General features: G+C 43.9%; 1 long non-coding RNA gene across 1 annotated transcript in view; it reads left to right on the top strand.

Annotated features, from left to right (window-relative positions):
• The window catches only part of LOC126175033 (uncharacterized), a 966,449-nt gene that overhangs the window by 778,649 nt on the left and 164,815 nt on the right, over nucleotides 1–22,985 (top strand). Inside the window, exon 3 of the long non-coding RNA XR_007535514.1 lies at nucleotides 1,431–1,480. This is a non-coding gene — a long non-coding RNA (uncharacterized LOC126175033). The remainder of the gene's footprint in view (nucleotides 1–1,430; nucleotides 1,481–22,985) is intronic.

Raw genomic sequence — 22,985 nt, forward strand, 5'->3', positions numbered from 1 at the left:
CATTGCGACAGCACTACGTCACCTTTCTGGAAGGGCCTGTATGCCCTCATGGTAGCCCGCCCGGTTAGCCGATCGGTCTAACGCACGGCTTTCCGGAGCGGGAAGGAGCGCCTTGTCCGCGGCACGAATCCGCCCAGCGTACTTGTGTCGAGGTCCGGTGAGCCAGCCAGTCTGTGGATGGTTTTTAGGCGGTTTCCCATCTGCCTCGGCGAATGCGAGCTGGTTCCCCTCATTCCGCCTCAGCTGCACTATGTCGGTGATTGCTGCGCAAACAAGTTCTCCACGTACGAGTACATCACCATTACTCTATCACAGAAACATAGGGGTTACACTAGTCTGGTGTGAGACATTCCCTGGGGGCCGAACCGCACAATAACCCTCGGTTCTGTGTGGAGCAGCGGATGGGTGGACTGCGGTAGTCGTCGTGGGGTTGTGGACCACTGCGGCTACGGCGGGGACGGAGCCTCTCCGTCGTTTCTAGGTCCCCGGTTAACATATATGCATACATACATGCCCTCATGGTACCAATCTACTGGAGCCAACGTCTTGTTGTGTCAATAACCTCTCCATCATCCACGTAATACTTCCCGCGGTGGGCATCCTTCATTGCGCCAAAAGAACGAAATCAGTAGGTGGGAGATCCTGACTGTACGGCGGAAGAGGAAGAACAATACAGTCCAGTTCAGCAGCGAGATATTTGATTGTGATCGGTACGTCACCTCGATAAGAGTTTCCGCCTGTTCCAACACTGCAGGAGTCACAGCCGTGTGCGACCGGCCGGCAAGAGGGAGATCAGATAGGTCTGCGCGATCTAATTGCGATAATGAGACGCCTCTCCCAACGCCTCGCAGCACTTTTGTTCACTGCCAGGTCTCTGTAAATATTCTGGAAGTGCCTATGAATATCTGTGATGCTCTGGTTTTCCGCCAAAAGAAACTCAATGACAGCTCTCTCCTTGGAACGCACCTCTTTTACAGACGCCATTTTGAAGCCTATAACGACGCCACATATCGGAACTTTGTGAAACTATAGGGGCTGAAGCTGGAATATTCCGAAACGTCCCACAACAAATTCCACATTTTTGCGACCGAAATTGGTGAAGAAAAAATGTGTCGCATTACTTATTGAATGCCTCTCGTACAACTCTAACCACAGTAAAAGTCATTTTAGGATTTTGCCTATCAGTTTTTGCGTTGCGTTTTGGATGATGTATTACGTATCACGATATTACGCTGCATGACCGAAAGTATTTTTTTAAATGCTTCCAATTTAAGAAAAGAATTGGAAAGCGGCCGTCCCAAGACAAATGAATTTCAAATAATTTCAAACTGTCTGTATTTTTATTTTTTGCTTCAGATTCGTTCTTCAGTAGCGACAATCCTAGTTTACTTTACGGAGTTATTCTCTAAAGACTCATTGTTCTGTTACAGGTCGCAGAGTGAACACCTGATGCCGGTGCTCTGAGCTGTGCGAAACGCGGGTGAGTACTGCGTAGTGAAACAACAGCGCCACGTTTTGCATGGCGTGTTCTGCGCTAGCTGGAACAGTAGTTCGCGTACCAGAACCATAAACATGTCATCATTACTGATTGCCTTCACGTAAAGTGGTAGCTCAGTTACGAACAACTTCTTTTTCCGTAATATGTATCCTCTTTTACGATACAGGATCTATCTGTGATGATCGCACAGTCTTGCAAGGATGATGAAAAAGGAAAAAAAAGTACTAATTTTAGGGAAGAAACTTTGGCCTAGAAATTACTGAATGTGGTAACAAAGCTTTTGAGAAAAAAGGAAAAAGTGCTAATATGAGGCAAGAAACATTGTCCTGAATTTACCGTACATGTTGACAAAGCTGTCGACAGAATAGAGGGATAATTACCTGCGAAAAATTCGCACTCCTCTTAATTCGTACTTTACAATTATTTTTATTTAGACACAATCACATAATACGAGACAAATTACACCCGGTGTCAACACTACAGCTTCACTCTTCCACCACACAAGGAAGAATGTTTTGTCTTTGTTCTGGCATATTTAGCAATTACTTATACATACAATTCATTATTTTTAAACTCAGTGTTATCTTGTTCAGAAAAGCCATAACCTCTCAGTTACGGCTCTCTACGCACGGTTTTTGAGAAAAAGACATTCCGAGGTTGTTTAGAGAGGGTTTTAGCACGCAGATGCCAGGTTTGTAATAATGTAAAAGGGTAACATTTTCAGCAACATCTCCAAAATAACAGCCATCTCGGGGCCGTTTGAACGCCGTCTCCAAGCATCGCTGGCGTCAAAACGGTCATAAAGCTCTGGCAGAAAACGGAGCAGCCGAGACAAGTTGGTCATATAAAATAGTGTTTCCTTTTATCTCCTCCAAACACCCTTAAAATCTGTAGACGCGGTATTTAAACATAGAGAACTCCCTACTTCGTCTAGCGCAAGGGAGCGTACTATTGTGACTAAGAAGCGTACACTGCTTGCTCTCCACCCTTTCCTGGATAATTGAAGCTGTACAGATTTTATTTAGAAGCTTCTGATGAACCCGCTTCTGGGCGCAGTCGTTTCCAAGTCTGTGTTTCTTCATCTGAAATCTTGCGAGCAATGCAGTAGTGACAGTGTGCTATTTCAAACGCTACAGTGTTATGAATAAATGTGTAGTGAAGTAGATTGTGAGGTTATTTGTACGTGCGTCGCAGAGTCTGAATTCCACGTCTTTTATCCGACTGTTTAAAAACAAGAGCATTTCTGGGATTTAGCCCCAGTGATACACGCTTAGGAATCCTAATTCATTCGTGACACGGCAGTGGTTGAAATTTGTGATTCAGAGATATTATCGCGCCCCTGTGGAGGAGAATACGACCTGTTAAGTCGGTCGTGGGGCACGGTTAAAGCCGTGATTGTCATCACGCGACGCACATCAAAGAGACTACATTAGAGTGGAAAATATTACAGTGGTGGCCACTTAACCTTCACAATTTCCACGTATGCTCCCCTAACGAACTGAGGTCCCTGGCGTGGTAGCCAGAGAGGAATGAACGGTGTGGAAGGAAAGAGTGAAGGAAAGAGGAAGAAAGAAACACAAACGCGCCAGAGAAATTACGGCGGTACGTTTATATTCTGTGCTTTATCGTCGCTGTCAGTTTTCTACAAGCGGTTCTCACTACCGGTTTGCACACCCAGTTTGTACTGCCTGTTCAGTGACTCTTACGTAAATGATGTCTTCATGTAGCAGAAAATGACTGAGTTTATTCTTTTTCTACACGAGAACTTTATTTGCGGGAGCTGCTATAGCGAAAACAGAACGCTTAGGCAGGAATAGTAAACTTTTAGTACGTCTAACTACAGAATATTTTGCAATAAACATGCCGTATAGCATGTGTCCGATTTTTATCATCACCACCACCAACAGTGCGTCTCAGTTGTGCGACTGGATTCGTGATTTCCTGTCAGTTCGTAGTAATAGACGGCAAATCATCGAGTAAAATTGAAGTGATATCAGGTGTTCCCCAGGGAAGCGTCCTGGGACTCTGCTGTTCCTGATCTATATGAATGACCTGGATGACAATCTGAGCAGTTCTCTTAGGTTGTTCGCAGATGATGCTGTAATTTACCGTCTAGTAAGGTCATCCGAAGACCAGTATCAGTTGCAAAGCGATCTAGAAAAGATTGCTGTATGATGTGGCAGGTGGCAGTTGACGCTAAATAACGAAAAGTGTGAGGTGATCCACATGAGTTCAAAAAGAAATCCGATGGAATTCGATTACTCGATAAATAGTACAATTCTCAAGGCTGTCAATTCAACTAAGTACCTGGGTGTAAAAATTGCGAGCAACTTCAGTTGGAAAGACCACATAGACAATATTGTGGGGAAGGCTAGCCAAAGGTTGCGTTTCATTGGCAGGACACTTAGAAGATGCAACAAGTCCACTAAAGAGACAGCTTACACTACACTCGTTCGTCCTCTGCTGCGCGGTGTGGGATCCTTACCAGGTGGGATTGACGGAGGACATCGAAAGGGTGCAAGAAAGGGCAGCTCGTTTTGTATTATTACGTAATAGGGGAGAGAGTGTGGCAGATATGATACGCGAGTTGGGATGGAAGTCATTAAAGCAAAGACGTTTTTCGTCGCGGCGAGATGTATTTACGAAATTTCAATCACCAACTTTCTCTTCCGAATGCGAAAATATTTTGTTGAGCCCAACCCACTTAGGTAGGAATGATCATCAAAATAAAATAAGAGCAATCAGAGCTCGAACAGAAAGGTTTAAGTGTTCGTTTTTCCCGCGCGCTGTTCGGGAGTGGAATGGTTGGGACATTGTATGATTGTGGTTCGATGAACCCTCTGCCAAGCACTTAAATTGGAATTGCAGAGTAATCGTGTAGATGTAGATGTAGATGTAGAAATGGACGTTAGGTTCAACATCATTCTTAGAAATCTCAGCATGATTACCAACAACTGCAAAGGACAAAGGAAAAAATATTGCTAGACCCAGTCTTTGGCTGTTGTTTTAGCCGACATTTCTTATATACCCAAAGTTGTCACGACACTGAAGGCCAGGTCAAGAAAAGTCATACATAAAGCTTTAGTACTGCCAAGCTCTCCACGCAAGGATCAATTACAACGTACAGCTAAACCTCCCGCTAACTTAAGGAGAAAGCTGCCTATAATGAGTCGAACGAAAAGCACCAACACCAGTGGTTTGCTTAGTGAGCTATGTCGAAATCGATCAATGGAAGACAAAATTCAGTGCCTAGCCTGTAGGAAGGAGGCGCATGAAACTTGCGCTGAAGATAGGAATAACAGTAAAAGATACTTTTGTTTAAACTGTAGATAACTCACTGAGTTACGCAGAGTTTGTACTGGCTCGTAGTTTAGTTTTTAAAATAGCCTAAATTTCACACTATTTCGTAATAGTGTCAGTTTAGAATTGTACGTCGTTTTCTTTATGCTCAGATTCAACATTCTTCGCTCATATTAAAATTAATATCCACTTAATCACCCTTTCCTTTCCTTAATTACACTGTGTGGCCATATTCAAATTCACCCAGTCGTTATACTCGAATGACAGGGGTTTAATCGAGAAATTTTGGACATACATCGAATGGTCCGTTCATGAAATTCAACAGTTCCAGTGATAGAAACACGTGTACACGAACAGACCTTTACTGAAAATATTTCAGAATTTTTTCGAGATGGTGTTAAAAGTATTTCAGGAATAAGCCTTATATCCTACAATGTAGGTCAAATGAGGATTTCTGATGTTCAGTTTCACAACATTTGAAACATTAGATTTCCTTCAGTTCGAGAAAAAGCTTAGTTGGTCCGTTGATGAGAACATTACCCTAATTCTAAATAAATTGATAACACGATTTTCTGCAACTTTCTGCTTGCAAAGATACCAACAGTGCAATGTAGTGAAATGAGATTTTTGCAGTTTAGAGAGAGTCTTATAGAGGAACATATTTACCTTTTTTGTGCTCTGACAGGTGCATTTTTCCGCTGGTTACCTTCTTTTCCCTGCTACATCAGGGTGTGCTGCTTATGCACGTAGAGTATAAAACAAATTGTGTAGAACAGTAAAATTTTCACACATTTCTTTTATGTACTTATATATATATATATATATATATATATATATATATATATATATATATATATATATATATATATATATACACTCCTGGAAATTGAAATAAGAACACCGTGAATTCATTGTCCCAGGAAGGGGAAACTTTATTGACACATTCCTGGGGTCAGATACATCACATGATCACACTGACAGAACCACAGGCACATAGACACAGGCAACAGAGCATGCACAATGTCGGCACTAGTACAGTGTATATCCACCTTTCGCAGCAATGCAGGCTGCTATTCTCCCATGGAGACAATCGTAGAGATGCTGGATGTAGTCCTGTGGAACGGCTTGCCATGCCATTTCCACCTGGCGCCTCAGTTGGACCAGCGTTCGTGCTGGACGTGCAGACCGCGTGAGACGACGCTTCATCCAGTCCCAAACATGCTCAATGGGGGACAGATCCGGAGATCTTGCTGGCCAGGGTAGTTGACTTACACCTTCTAGAGCACGTTGGGTGGCACGGGAGACATGCGGACGTCCATTGTCCTGTTGGAACAGCAAGTTCCCTTACCGGTCTAGGAATGGTAGAACGATGGGTTCGATGACGGTTTGGATGTACTGTGCACTATTCAGTGTCCCCTCGACGATCACCAGTGGTGTACGGCCAGTGTAGGAGACCGCTCCCCACACCATGATGCCGGGTGTTGGCCCTGTGTGCCTCGGTCGTATGCAGTCCTGATTGTGGCGCTCACCTGCACGGCGCCAAACACGCATACGACCATCATTGGCACCAAGGCAGAAGCGACTCTCATCGCTGAAGACGACACGTCTCCATTCGTCCCTCCATTCACGCCTGTCGCGACACCACTGGAGGCGGGCTGCACGATGTTGGGGCGTGAGCGGAAGACGGCCTAACGGTGTGCGGGACCGTAGCCCAGCTTCATGGAGACGGTTGCGAATGGTCCTCGCCGATACCCCAGGAGCAACAGTGTCCCTAATTTGCTGGGAAGTGGCGGTGCGGTCCCCTACGGCACTGCGTAGGATCCTACGGTCTTGGCGTGCATCCGTGCGTCGCTGCGGTCCGGTCCCAGGTCGACGGGCACGTGCACCTTCCGCCGACCACTGGCGACAACATCGATGTACTGTGGAGACTTCACGCCCCACGTGTTGAGCAATTCGGCGGTACGTCCACCCGGCCTCCCGCATGCCCACTATACGCCCTCGCTCAAAGTCCGTCAACTGCACATACGGTTCACGTCCACGCTGTCGCGGCATGCTACCAGTGTTAAAGACTGCGATGGAGCTCCGTATGCCACGGCAAACTGGCTGACACTGACGGCGGCGGTGCACAAATGCTGCGCAGCTAGCGCCATTCGACGGCCAACACCGCGGTTCCTGGTGTGTCCGCTGTGCCGTGCGTGTGATCATTGCTTGTACAGCCCTCTCGCAGTGTCCGGAGCAAGTATGGTGGGTCTGACACACCGGTGTCAATGTGTTCTTTTTTCCATTTCCAGGAGTGTATATATATATATATATATATATATATATATATATATATACCATGACAAGTATAGACAACAAATAAATAGGCATAATATGAGAGTAGCACAAAATCGTTTGCTTCACATTTTTACTGGATACTTCGTTCATCGACCGAAATTCACCAAAAGCGCCGGGCCCAAGGCCGTAATTTAAAAGAGTAAAAATGTTATAAGAATTGTTCTACTGAATTTGTAGACTCTCCAGTTTTACGTAATTTTTGGCAGACATTTTAAGTTCCTTTTTGATATGTTGAGACTCCTTTTAGCCCATTATCTGTCACTCCAATACCACTTTGGACGTATCTGCACTGGCGTGAAGTGCTGATTATACAGGGACAGCAGTGACCCTAGAACCTTTGCCTTGTGTTCACTATGTAACTTCAAACTACATTTACACCTCAGACCAAATATTACGTGCATATTTTACGTGCGTAAGTACGTAACTTTGAACCTCTGGACATCGGTAGCGGATAATGATACTGAAAAAAGTTTAAGGTTCCACGGAAACATGATCTTGACAACGTATGGTAAAAATTAACTATGAACAGAATTTCAGAAGTGGCCATCTTCACAATTTGTACTTTTCGCACCCAAAAATCATGGTTCTTCATATGTATCTTGATACTCGGTACAGATTTACTAAAACAGGAAAATGACGTTCCTAGATTCATCTCTAAAGAATATACAGTTAAAATTTGAGCGATTTGCTATAGTTAATTATTTAAACAACTGCGGCCCACGACGCAAAATAGATGTAAACCGGTTTTGGAGGGTTTCTGCACGTCGGAAAAAGTTTCGAAATTCCTCGAGAATATATGTTAAATATTTCGACGGTCTGCCGCGAACAAAAATTATAGAACTGGTCTATCTCACAACTGGTAAGTTTTGTATCTAAAAATCATTGTTTTTTGGCATTTTCTCAGAAATGGTCCATGAACAAATGATCCTTTTATAAGCCAACTAAAGCCCATCTTAGGACACATGTAATAAGAAAGGACCAACCGATCTGCTTAATTTGCCTGAGTTGAAGAAAGTGTGTAATGTTTAAATTCTGTCCCTATACTCAGCGATAGCTATAGTGTGTTCGTTCTCCCGACAGGCATACGAATGGTCCCTAGGCCAAGGGCTATCCAAAACACTTGAACCCTTATCTCTGTGATCAATAACACCCGAGATATGACACCTTGCAAACCACGTTTCCACTCGCGGTTTTTTGGAAGATGCTGGTACCGTGCAGTACAGGGCACGGATCGATATAAAAAGAAGTTAACATAGAAGTGGGTGGTGTAGATGTTCTTAATTTGTTCTCTGAAATACGCTACGCTCAGAACTCTCCAATAGTCTTAACGAAATGCTCGTAGTAAATCTGAAACAGGGGTAGTGAAATAATGTAACAGGTTTATCTGTTCATCTTTCCCACGGCTTATTAGAGTAGAGCGATCGACAAACAGTGTGAAAGTGGTTCTTTGAACTCTCTGCTAATCACGTTAACATGATTATTGCAAAGTACTGATGTATATGTAGATGTAATTTACGGAAGACACAACCACGAACCTCTTAAAACCTCTTAATCATTATGAAAAAAACAAAAATTTTAGATGCTTATCAAAATAATGTGCACAGCCATAGATAGGTCTGTGTTGGATCAACTTTTGCTCAGCTATGCAGATGCAATTCTTTCTAAAAAAGAGAATCCTAATCTAGGCTTGATCGTTCATCTTACTTTTTGTATGAAAATCGAAATAGGACCAGCGAAAGTACATTGGATGTTAACCAACAGTCATTCAACCCACAGTACAGTATCGAGCAGCACTTACAGTGCATGAGCAATGAATAGTACGCTGGGAGTTCATCTTAATTACTGACAAGTTTTTACCTCTAACCAGATGTTAATCATATCAATGCTGAGGGAAGTTGGGGACTAGCGTGTAACCCATGACTTGCGTCCTGTTGTCGCATTAGTCGTTGGGGTGGCTAGTGCAAATTTGATCCCTATTTGGGGGATATCGACATCGATAGAATTACTTCGAAGGCGTAAACGTTGCTGGGAAGAGAGAGTGTGAGCGGCGAACGAGAATATCTGTGAAATAAAGACTCCAATGTTCTGTGACACACGCGACTGGACAGTTACGTTTTTGTATCGTTCGATCTCAATGCACCGTTTCCTCTCCGTTATTGCAATTTTCCTTACACACCATAGCAAAATCTTCCGTACTGGTGAACCCTTGTCAACCGTGTAACACGACCTAGTGTTCGTTTCGTTTCGAATAATGCGCATTAAGATCAAAAAATGGTTCAAATGGGTCTGAGCACTATGGGACTTAACATCTATGGTCATCAGTCCCCTAGAACTTAGAACTACCTAAACCTAACTAACCTAAGGACATCACACAACACCCAGTCATCACGAGGCAGAGAATATCCCTGACCCCGCCGGGAATCGAACCCGAGAACCCGGGCGTGGGAAGCGAGAACGCTACCGCACGACCACGAGCTGCGGACGCGCGTTAAGAATGAGGCCATCTATTGTTGGCCGTACCGCTTCCCCAGCCCCTCGGATGACTGCTAGGTGAAGTGTTTCAGCAGTGTAATCTGTATGACACTCACCGCCCTGTACTGAAATATAAGTGGCTCTCAGTTTACTTAAGTATATCTTAGAATGTTTTTATCGAGATCATTAAAAACAATAATAGTCTGCTATTGAACTAATGACGTTGCAACATTTAGTGTAGGCGTTCAGTAATTGAACTAGATGCAGTGTTGGCGTCTCTGATCTGCTGATAGTCGATTTAATCAGTAGTCACTATATCTTTGCTATGCCTTCAGGTCCCCATTGAACGTCTTTGATCCGTTCAGTTCAGTACCTGATAACAAGCACACACAAGCGTTCCTGAAATTTATAGAACATATATGTGAAGCAAATACAGCTAATTTTTGTAATGGGACAGTCTACAACTTATAATCATTATTCCAATTGTGTCAATGCATAGTTGAGAAGCTTTTGTAAGTACTGTTTTATATTAATGTGTGAGGTGATACATTTATTGTCTGTTCACGTAATAGCTATGTATTACGCACTTCTTGTTTGTTTTTTCTTCTTTGGAGCAATGGATCCGATGATAGTCTGATACTACATTGATATCTATCGTCTTTAATAAAAAAAATACGGTTACAGCTGTGTATTTCATTAAGCGACTTTTAACCTATGTAAGTACTTGTTGCCAGTAATCGACAGAGCGGCCCGATGTGTCTGAGCGATTCCACCGAAGGACATCACAGCACAATCGACGGCTCACTCATTCACAGATAATTGGATTGCCCGATTCTGCTCATCCAAGGTAATAAGAACTGACAGTTAGAACCGACGCTATTCGAAGGTCTATGCAACCTCTGCGGCATTAAGCGCAACGGCGCGACAGCATATCACCCGCAGAGCAACGAGATGGCCGAGCGCTGGCACTGAATACTTAAAGCCGCTCTCACGTACCACGAGGCGTTTTGCTCAGAAGCTTTACCGTGGGCATTTTTAGGAGTACAAACATCATTCAAAGAGGATCTGCAAGCATTGCCATCCGAAATTCTCTACGGCGAGTTTCTAATACTACCTGCCGATTTCGGCTTACCGACGCAGGCTCACGAACAGACGGACCTTTCTGCTCTGATTCACTGTGACAGACATCAGACACGCGCATGTGCCGCTGCCCACACGGCACTCAACCCACAAGGTGTTCGAGCATGAAGTGCTGCGTTACTGTGATTATGTCATGCTGTGCGATGACAGGGTTAGACCGGCACTACAGCCACCCTACGCAGGACCATTGAACGTGTTCCGAAGGGATATGCACAAATTCAACATTATAAAGGGAATTCGCAATTCGTGGTTATAGACTAACTTCAATTATCTGTGACACATGAAAATTCGTGCCGGAACAGGACTCGAACCTGGATTTCCTTCTTCATCGCTTCGGCTATCCGAGCATGCTTCCAGGACCGACCCAGATTTCTAAAACGACTTCCATTCGCAAATTTCGTGATTCCTGGGCAGGAAAAGACAATTATTTTATCGTCATTTTAGCTCATCGAGGAATTGATACATCGTGGCTGGTTACCAGGTCTGTGTTTATACTGTCTGTGCCTTCACATTACCAATGCCATCAGATCTGTAGGAATGCCTCAAGGAACAGATACTGCTGTGAAGATTACAGCTGCGATAAATATTACAAAAATGATTCCCATTTCGTGAATATGGATGGCCTTCAGCTGTTAGCAACATGTGAAAATTTGCGCCGGACCAAGAGTAGAACCTGGATTTCACGCTTATCGTGAGGAGTTGCCTTAACCATTTCGGCTATCTGAGCATACCACTCCACACACACACAGTATAACCAATCCATGATGTATCAATGTCTCGATAGGTTATAATGGCGATAAAATATTCGTGTCTCGCTGTGCAGGAATCACGAAATGTGCGAGCATAAGGGCTGTGAACTCCGTGACATATGGAAATTTGGGTCAGTCTTGGGAGCTTGCTTGGATAGCCAAAGCGGTTAAGGCGACTGCGTCGCATGGTAAGACTGGTCAAGTGCACCTGCACAATGCTTCTCTGAGAAATGGGCTGATTGTATCTCACATATGCGACCATCACGGCTCGACTGGTCATGTATATTTGCCCGACACTTCTCCAAGAAACAGTCCGGCCATGTCTCACACATGCACTTGAAACAGCACAATAGGTGAGGTGCATCTGTTCAATGGTTCTCTCAGAAATATGTCTTGCACGCGTACCTGCCACAGCACGACCCATCAGATACATCTGCGCAACGCTTCTCTGAAAAACAGTCCAGTCGTGTCTCACACCATGCACGACTGGTCAGGTGTAACTGCACAACACTTCTCTGAGAAACAGTCTGGTCATTTCTCGCACAAGTGCCTGCCACAGCGTGACTGGTCATGTGCGTCTGCATACCTCGTCTCTGAGAAAGGTCCAGTCAAGTCACGCACGTGCACCCACTATGGTATGACCGCTCAGGTGCTTCTGTGTAGCTCTTCTCTGACAAACGGTCTGCTCATGTCTCACACACACGTATGCCATGGTATGACCAGGTAGGTGCTCCTGTGTGACACTTCTCTGAGAAACAATGCAGCCATACCTTGCACATTCTCCTGCCACAGCACATCTAGTCAGGCGCATCTGTGCGACTCTTCTCTGTGAAATGGTCCAGTCGTGTCTTACACATAGGCCTGTCACCCACATGACTGGTCAAGTGCATTTGTGCAATGCTCCTCCGTGATAAGGACCTCTCATTTCTCGTACATGACCAGTCAGCTGAATGTGCGCAATGTTTCTCTGAGAAACGTTCTGGCCATGTCTCGCGGATGCACCTGCCATGGAACGAAAAGGCAGGTGCATCTGCTCACAGCCATCTCGTCTCCCTTATTAGAACCATCCTTACAACTTTGATGGAAATCTTCCATAACTATGTAATGATTAAAATTTTATGTAGGATGTCACAACAGCAGGACAAAAAATGGCTCTGAGCACTGTGGGAATTAACAGCTGAGGTCATCAGTCCCCTAGAACTTAGAACTACTTAAAACTAACTAACCTGACATCACACACATTCATGCCCGAGGCAGGATTCGAACCTGCGACCGTAGCGGTCGCGCGGTTCCAGACTGAAGCGCCTAAAACCGCTCTGCCACTCCGGCTGGCCAACAGCAGGACAGCGAAAGGAAGTATGTCTGCAAAAATAATAAAAGGGAAATAAGAACAAGTTTATTATTGGCTGTAAATGAAGAGTTATTTACAAACTTGGATAAAAGAAAGCTTGGTTTGTAAATCTCTGTTTTATGCATAATATAATGTGTTTTGAAAAAGGCAGAATTTTTAGAAAAATTTAATTCGCAGGAACTAATAAAGACAACAGGAGCTACTAAGTAGAGAGAGGATAATACTAGTTCACTCACAGTTAAACAGTTCCAAAGAGTTCAGTGTTAGTCAATAACGCAAGCGGTTCAGCTTGACTGTTACAATGAAGCCTGAAAATCACGTTTAGCGTCAGCAAGCCCTTTGTAAACTCAACGAAATCGATGTACGTTCCACAAAATTGGACAAATTACTGCCGTGACTGTGCATGAAATATTGAATTTATGTTGTTCAATAACATTTTTAAAATAACAAATCCACCCAAAAATTACAGTATCGGCTAACCAATTTGATTGCAAATGCACCCAAGTGCAAATCATTCCGCGTGCAATCCGAGACCCTCAGGATTTCAAATTCTTGTGACCGTGCACATCACTAAAACTTGAAAATGTCATTACTGTACTGTAATGTCTAATGCCAAAGAAGGCACGTCTACTCAGCAACCAAACTGTCAGATTTCACCTGCAACAACGAGAATGTTTGCAGTTCCGCTTACGCGATGTGTAGCTGGAATCACCCCAAAAAGGTGGTGCTTATCACGTCTCTAAAAAGTGACGCCCAGTGTCGAATGAAGTTATCAGTTTGTTTTCCATCACTAGCAAAATTACTTTTAAAGTGATTATGTGCCCAACCAACAGCGTGGCGCCAAATTAGTCTTGTGCGACATTCATTCTATCGGTATGTATTAACAATGAAGTAAGAAACGAAGAATAATCGGTACTCCAGCAGCGACAGAGCTATGCTGCTGCATGGTGGTACCAGTCCGTACGGGCCAGGACGGTGCGTCGCTGCTAGGATACTCGTTATTCTTCGTGTTTGGATATGAAGTCCATGAATGGCTGCAAATGGTGTCCAAGCAGCCAAACATATCCATTTACAGCCAATGATCGGTCCAGTTTGACCAGAGGATCCAGTCCATTCCACGTAAACACAGCCCACTCCATTATGAAACCACCACGAGTCTGGACAGTGCCTTGTTGACAACCTGGGTGGGTGCTTGGCTTGTTGGGCTCAGTGCCGCACTCGAACTCTACCATCCGAAATGGTCTCGAGCCCAGGAGAGGAGCTGCAGACGATGTCTTGCTGTTAGCAAAGACAGTCCCGTCGGTTGTCTGCTGCCATAGTCTATAAACGCCAAATTTCGCTGCACTATCCTAACTTTTACGTTCGTCGTACACCCCACATTGATTTCTGGCGTTATTTCAGGCAAACTTGATTGTCTGCTAGCACTGATAACTCTCAGCTCTACGCGAACGCCGCTACTCTCTGTCGTTGATTGAAGGTTCAAATGGTTCAAAGGGCTCTGAGCACTATGGGACTTAACATCTATGGTCATCAGTCCCCTAGAACTTAGAACTACTTAAACCTAACTAACCTAAGGACAGCACACAACACCCAGCCATCACGAGGCAGAGAAAATCCCTGACCCCGCCGGGAATCGAACCCGGGAACCCGGGCGTGGGAAGCGAGAACGCTACCGCACGACCACGAGATGCGGGCCGTTGATTGAAGGCCGTCGGCCACTGCGTTGTTCATGGTGTGAGGTAATGCCTGAAATCTGATATTCTCGGGAAACTCTGGACTCTGTGGATTTCGGATATTGAATTCCCTAACGATTTCCACACTGGAGTGTCCCACACGTCTAGCTCCAACTGCCACTCAACGCTCAAAGTCTGTTGATTCCAGTCGTGCCGCTATGATTACGTCAGAAACCTTTTCACATGATTCACCTGAGTACAAATGACAGCTCCGACAACGCACTGCGCTTTTACACTTTGTGTACGCGATACTACTACCATCTGTATTGTAACGTCCCCTTAGAAAAATTATGAATGAGTGTGTTGGTAAATTTCTACATTATTTGATACAAAGACAGCTGAGTAAAACTGAACGTACTCAGACATTTCTCTCTTTACTTATTCTGATCAACAGTAAACTGACACACAATATTTTTTAGCGCAACGCGTTGTGACTTTCAAAACTCCCTTCAAACAAATGGCCCTGACTTAACAATAACCTATATCTTTCATGAATCACTTACCTCACAAAAATCTTAGTTAGTCGAACTACTGCAATACAGCGAGCGCCAGTAGTGCCAGCTAAATAAAAGATTCTAACTCCTGAAGGCACTAACTACTGATAGGCATAGTTAACAATGAAAGATTTGAATGGAGAACAAACACTGTATTTACCTTATTAATGTTCAAAAGTCATATATATATATAGAAAAGTAATAGGAAATTTGTAAAAATGGATGTCATGAATTGATATATATATTATTCATGACATCCATCTTTACAAATATCCTTTTTCTGGCGGACACACGTCCAGATCGTCCTCTTATAGTAACCTCTTAAAACCCTGGCCTCTCTCTCTCCACATCCACCATTGCTGGCGGCTCACCTCCTACTGCGCAACGCTACGCGCTGTTCACATCCAACTGCCCAACACTACACTAGCGAATATTCCAACAATGCCAACCAGCCAAAGACTGCACACAGCACAGTCAGTGATTTTCATACAGAGCGCTACGTGACGTTACCAACATATAAACCTAAATAACCTACTTACAGTATATGTGCGTATCCCTATCCCATGACTTCTGTCAGCCCAGAGTATTGTCCCACTCAGTTCATAATGATATCGTTCTCGAGGTTATATGAGTCAACTTTCTGGAATCTGCTAACAGTGCAAGATATGATTAAATTCAGTAAAAGTATTTCCTTGGTTTTTCCGGAACCTTAAGACGAACGCTCATCGGCTCCTGCTGTGAAATTCTGTAACACAAAGTGTACTAAAGCAAGCAAAGTGATCTATTTCAAATTATCAGCCCACCAGTTGCCACAGCAGACGAATGGACAACCTCATATTTCCTCGAAACAAACATCATTATAAGTTGAACGGTACCGTAAAGAAAACAGCTGCAACAAAAATTACTTGCACGATGTGATCACCAGCAGCAGACAAAGTTCTACTGAGCAGTTCTTAGGCATATGTCTCCAGTCGTCTATCTTATTTGTGGTATAAAGTCCATTTCAATCACATGTATCCTTCTTGGCGCTGCAATTTCCCCATATGTTAATTAATTTAAAAATTGTGTTCATACTGATCACTAGAGTTTCATAAAAGAAACGTTATTTTAACGAAAATTAGAGGCATAACACGGCTAACAATTATATAGCATGAAAATTACAAATTTTCTCTCTGTTTAACGTGATAAGCGCACGCACAATAGCTGTAACGTTGGAACGGTAATGAGAACCATAAATCTCCTAAAAATTGGACATATATTTTGTTGTAGTAAATCAATAGAGCTGACAACAATGATGATTGCAGCGACTGAAATTTATAGGGCAAAAATAATTGGTATGAGTCCATATAATTTAGTTGTTTGAAAGATGTTATCAAATTACATCATTCCTCAATTATGAACCATCCGCTAAGCTCAGAGTTTATTAAATGTCATTTGGTCACTTTAGAAAGCTATGACGTATTCAGTTCATCACGTTTAAGTGTTCTGTGAAATTTCAGTCCAAGCAAAAAACAGACACGAGCTGACATTTCCCAGTGGCAGTTAGCGCCTGTGATGGACGTCGATGCCGCACTCTGGGCTGCAGCGTGCAGCGAATTCCGGTTATTTTTATTGTTCTCTTTCGAAGCACATTAAAAACGATCTCGTTTGCATATTTGAGGAATTTGTCACATTTCATTTGCAGGCCCATTTGATTCATATGCGAAGGTGATGAAAAATTACATCGCTGCTGTGTAATTTGTTACTGTGTGCACATAAAGTGTATTTTTACATGATTTTTACAGCGCAGAGTCCTGTTTGTTCGAGACGCCCACTTCAACACTGGCTTCAGTAAACAAGCTCATATTTTGTATGATTACAAGAACTGTTAAAGAAACCGTATTAAGTCACATAGAAAGTTTATTTATTCGGACGGCGCATTTACGTACTGACGTTACGTTCTGACGCTCAGCAATGTTCATGTGTTGTCGCTACGTGATATAGTGCCACATTTACATGGCCAGTAATACACGTTTATCGGAATCCGTGGTTAGGGGTAGCATCTTTGATTACAAATGAAAACGTCCTCGTTCCCGGGTTCGAACCCCGCCACTGCTTAAAAATTATCGCTAATGGCGACCGAAGACTTCCGGCATAAGAAAGTCACACTCATTCTCCCAACGACCTTGTCAAAGAGGGAGGAGGTGTGGACAGAGGTTCAGGACAGACTCTAGCACTTGTGATGGGAACTGACCTTAAAAGCGGAAGTCTCAGCAATGATCAACGGCATGAGAATGCAAAAGCTAATGGAAACCGCTGCATCAAAGACACACAGCGTGAATCCTCAGGACATGCATCTTTAACTAAAAAAGTGTGTTACGATGTTCTCGCCATTGGCAAAAGATTCCAGACTAGTCCCTTATTCGATCTCTGTAAGGGGACTGCCAAGACTCAATAACAAACGAAAGGATAACGTTCAACCAGTCGGGTCGTGGAAAGCCAGAAGTTTGAAAGTAGTAGGGAAACTAGAAAATCTGGAAAGGGAAATGCTAAGTCTACATATAGTGGAGGACAGTGACGTCAGCTGGAAAGAAGACAAGGATTTCTGGTCAGATGCGTATATAGTAACAACAACCGCAGCGGAAAGTGATATAACTGGAGCAGGATTCGCTATGAATACGGAAGTACGGCAGAGAATGAGCTACAGGTTCAAATGGTTCAACTGGCTCTGAGCACTATGGCATTTAACAAGTGAGGTCATCAGTCCCATAGACTTAGAACCTATCTAACCTAAGTACATCACACACATCCATGCCCGAGGCAGGATTCGAACCTGCGAGCGTAGCAGCAGCGCGGTTCCGGACTGAAGCGCCTAGAACCGCTTGGCCACAGTGGCCGGCTGAGCTACTGTAAACAGTTCAGTGATAGTGTTATTCTCGTCAGAATCAACAGATCAGAACCAACAACTATAGTTTATGTATGCCGACATAACCACCTGAAGACGGAGAGATAGAGAAAGTACATGAGGATATTCAAAGCGTAATACAGTACGTAAAGATAGATAAAAACCCAATAGTCATGGTGGATTGGAGTGCGGAAGTAGTGGAAGGAGGAGAAGAATGGGTTACGCAAGAAAATGGACTTGACAGTAGGAATAACACAGGAGAAGAAAGACTAATTGACTTCATCTGCATCTACATGGGTACTCTGCAAATCACACTTAAGTGCCTGGCAGAGGTTTTATCAAACCACCTCCACAATAATTCTTTACTATTTCACTCTCTAACAACGTGTAGAAGAAACGAACACCTATATATTTCCATGCGAGCTCTGATTTCCCTTATTTTACTATGATGATAGTTTCTCCCTATATAGTTCGGCTTCATCAAAATATTTCCTCATTCGGAGGAAAAAGTTGGTGGTTTAAATTTCGTGAGGAAATTCCGCCGCAACGAAAAACGCCTTTGTTTTAAAGCTATCCATACCAAATCCTGTAACATGTACGTGACCCTCTCTCCCTTATTCCGCGATAATACAAAATGTGTCTCTCTTCTTTGAATTTTTTCGATGAACTCCGTTAATCCTATCTGGTAAGGATTCCACACAGCGCTGCAGTACTCCAAAAGAGGATGGACAAGCGTAGCAAAGGGATTCTCTTCAGTTGATCTGTTACGTTTTCTAAGTGTTCTGACAATAAAACGCAGTCTTTGATTTGCCTTCGCCACAACATTTTCTATGTGTTCTTTCCAATTTAAATTGCTAGTAATTGTAATTCCTAGGTAAATAGTTGAATTTACGTCCATTGTATTTGATTTATTTATCGTGTAACCGAAGTTTAACGGATTCCTTTTAGCATTCATGTGGATGACCTCAAATTTTTCATTATTTAGGGTCAATTGCCAATTTTCACACCATTCAGATATCTTTTCTAAATCGTTTTGCAATTCGTTTTGATCTTCTGATGACTTTACTAGACGATAAACGACAGCTTAATCTACAAACAACCTAAGACGGCAGCTCAGATTATCTCATAAATCATTTATATAGATAAGCAACAGCAGAGGGCCTATAACACAACCTTGGGGAAGGCCAGATGACTTTCCAGCAATTATCACGAACTGTGACTCCTCTGACAAGTAATCATGGATCCAGTCACATAACTGAGACGATATTCCATAAGCACGCAGTTTCAACACAAGCCCCTTGTGTGGTACAGCGTCAAAAGCCTTCTGGAAATCTAGAAATACGGAATCAATTTGAAATCTCTTGTCAATAGCACTCAACACTTCCTACACTCCTGGAAATGGAAAAAAGAACACATTGACACCGGTGTGTCAGACCCACCATACTTGCTCCGGACACTGCGAGAGGGCTGTACAAGCAATGATCACACGCAAGGCACAGCGGACACACCAGGAACCGCGGTGTTGGCCGTCGAATGGCGCTAGCTGCGCAGCATTTGTGCACCGCCGCCGTCAGTGTCAGCCAGTTTGCCGTGGCATACGGAGCTCCATCGCAGTCTTTAACACTGGTAGCATGCCGCGACAGCGTGGACGTGAACCGTATGTGCAGTTGACGGACTTTGAGCGAGGGCGTATAGTGGGCATGCGGGAGGCCGGGTGGACGTACCGTCGAATTGCTCAACACGTGGGGCGTGAGGTCTCCACAGTACATCGATGTTGTCGCCAGTGGTCGGCGGAAGGTGCACGTGCCCGTCGACCTGGGACCGGACCGCAGCGACGCACGGATGCACGCCAAGACCGTAGGATCCTACGCAGTGCCGTAGGGGACCGCACCGCCACTTCCCAGCAAATTAGGGACACTGTTGCTCCTGGGGTATCGGCGAGGACCATTCGCAACCGTCTCCATGAAGCTGGGCTACGGTACCGCACACCGTTAGGCCGTCTTCCGCTCACGCCCCAACATCGTGCAGCCCGCCTCCAGTGGTGTCGCGACAGGCGTGAATGGAGGGACGAATGGAGACGTGTCGTCTTCAGCGATGAGAGTCGCTTCTGCCTTGGTGCCAATGATGGTCGTATGCGTGTTTGGCGCCGTGCAGGTGAGCGCCACAATCAGGACTGCATACGACCGTGGCACACAGGGCCAACACCCGGCATCATGGTGTGGGTAGCGATCTCCTACACTGGCCGTACACCACTGGTGATCGTCGAGGGGACACTGAATAGTGCACGGTACATCCAAACCGTCATCGAACCCATCGTTCTACCATTCCTAGACCGGCAAGGGAACTTGCTGTTCCAACAGGACAATGCACGTCCGCATGTATCCCGTGCCACCCAACGTGCTCTAGAAGGTGTAAGTCAACTACCCTGGCCAGCAAGATCTCCGGATCTGTCCCCCATTGATCATGTTTGGGACTGGATGAAGCGTCGTCTCACGCGGTCTGCACGTCCAGCACGAACGCTGGTCCAACTGAGGCGCCAGGTGGAAATGTCATGGCAAGCCGTTCCACAGGACTACATCCAGCATCTCTACGATCGTCTCCACGGGAGAATAGCAGCCTGCATTGCTGCGAAAGGTGGATATACACTGTACTAGTGCCGACATTGTGCATGCTCTGTTGCCTGTGTCTATGTGTCTGTGGTTCTGTCAGTGTGATCATGTGATGTATCTGACCCCAGGAATGTGTCAATCAAGTTTCCCCTTCCTGGGACAATGAATTCACGGTGTTCGTATTTCAATTTCCAGGAGTGTATGTGTAAAGAGCTAATTTCACAAGAACGATGTTTTCTAAAACCCGTGTTGACTGTGTGTCAATAGACCGTTCTCTTCTAGGTAATTCATAAAGTTCTAACACAAAAAAAATTGTGGTAAGTGCGTAGCCGCTCGAGTTCGAACACAATATATGTTCCAAAATCCTACTGCATATCGCCGATAATAACATTTGCCTGTAATTTAGTAGATTACTCTTACTACCAGCCTTGAATATTGTGATCAGTTCAGTCGTTCTTAATTTGTTTGGTATAAATCTCTCAATTGCTGTCGATACTATTTCTTCGAATTCAAGCCGCATCTGGTCAACTCTGACATTGTTAATTTGGAAGGAGCAGAGATTGTCCCTCAAGAAGGCGTCAAGTAAATTTTTATCTGCTTTTTGAATAGAAAAATGATTTGATAGTTTCCTGCCGTTATGTAGACAGGAGTGACACCACCAGCAGTCTACCAATGGTGTAAACGCCCGGAAGATGACCCCTACGTTGGGTTGGCTGTATAATAATAAGAATAAATACGATTAAGACTGTTTTTGAATAATTGATATAGAAATTAAGTAGAAATTTTTTATTAGCAATGCAACATCAGTCTCGAGAATCTCTGTTCGGTAAATTGGAGATGGGAGGTCCAGAAGTTGTAAGTAGCCTGTTTACATGTTTGTATGTTGGCAGCGCTGTAGACTGTAATTAACATCGCTGGCAGCTCTCTGCGCCCTCGGTAAGAGACTCTGTGTTTGGACGGACTTGCAGTTAGCGATTAACAGTTAGCCAGCGGGCGGATTGGATATGTGTCCTTCGTAGAGACTCAGTGTTGGTAGGACATGCATTGTAAAATGATGATGGATGTAGTTGGTAAACTTGATGGTGTTGAGACAGCAACCAGACACAAATTTATTTTCAGTTCCTTTATTCAAAAGGTACCGTTACCGGTTTCGAATCATTACGATTCATCTTCAGACGGTTTTGATACTTTCATTAGAACATGTGGTGCGTCTTTTTACAGATTGTCTTAAAATATAAATACTACATAATTATAAGCACGCCACACAGATGGTTGCGTTACAGATTTGCATTGGATGTGACTTACGTGAAATGTCGGTTTGGACACTCATATGTTTGAAAGCACTTTGTATCTATCAAAGCATGGGGTGCATGTTATCGCGGGACTGCTACGGTCGCAGGTTCGAATCCTGCCTCGGGCATGGGTGTGTGTGATGTCCTTAGGTTAGTTAGGTTTAAGTAGTTCTAAGTTCTAGGAGACTTATGACCTAAGATGTTGACTCCCATAGTGCTCAGAGCCATTTGGTGCATGTTAGAAATCTATTCTGTGACAAATCTAAAGTGTTCAGTGAGAAAAATTTACGTGTGCAACGATAAGAATGCAGTGGGAATGTATTCACATCTGCTGGACGAAAACTATGACAACAAACACTCCAAACCGACCTTTCACGTAAGTCACATCCAATGCAAATCTGTAACGCAACCGTCTGTGTGGCGTGCTTATAATTATGTATTATTTATATTTTAGGACAATTAATCTGTAAAAATACGCACCAAATGTTCTAATAAAAGAATGAAAACCGTCTGAAGATGAATCGCAATTAATCGAAACCGGTAATGGTACGTTTTGAATAAAGGAACTGAAAATAAATTTGTGGCTGGTTGCTGTCTCAACACCATCAACATTTGTCTTCAAATAACAGCCACGGTCTCCATCATGTCATCATATAACAAAATTGCATGTAGTTGGTAATGTTTGGATAGTGGAATTATTTACGACTATATAATTTTTGGATTTGGATGGCAGATGAATAAGGTAAAATCTTCTAAATACATTGTTTGTTCTTCAATAAAATCTTTCTTTTGCTAACCATATGCCTCCTAGTAGTTAGAGCCTATAGTAGTTATAATCCTCTTAAGTAGCTGGCTGTAGCTGCTGCTTGCTGTAATTGCTGTAGTTCGTGTTATGAAGATTTTCTATGAGATGAGTGGCTAATGAAAAAGTGTGGGTTATTGTTAGGATTTCTTTCCAATTCAGGGCCATTCTTTTGGCCGCACGTGATTAGCCGAGAGGTATAGGGCGCTGCAGTCATGGACTGTGCGGCTGGTCCTGGCGGAGGTTCGAGTCCTCCCTCGGGAATGGGTGTGTGTGTTTGTCCTTAGGATAATTTAGGTTAAGTAGTGTGTAAGCTTAGGGACT

The sequence above is a fragment of the Schistocerca cancellata genome, chromosome 3 (genome assembly GCF_023864275.1).
Source record: "Schistocerca cancellata isolate TAMUIC-IGC-003103 chromosome 3, iqSchCanc2.1, whole genome shotgun sequence".
Taxonomy (NCBI): domain Eukaryota; kingdom Metazoa; phylum Arthropoda; class Insecta; order Orthoptera; family Acrididae; genus Schistocerca; species Schistocerca cancellata.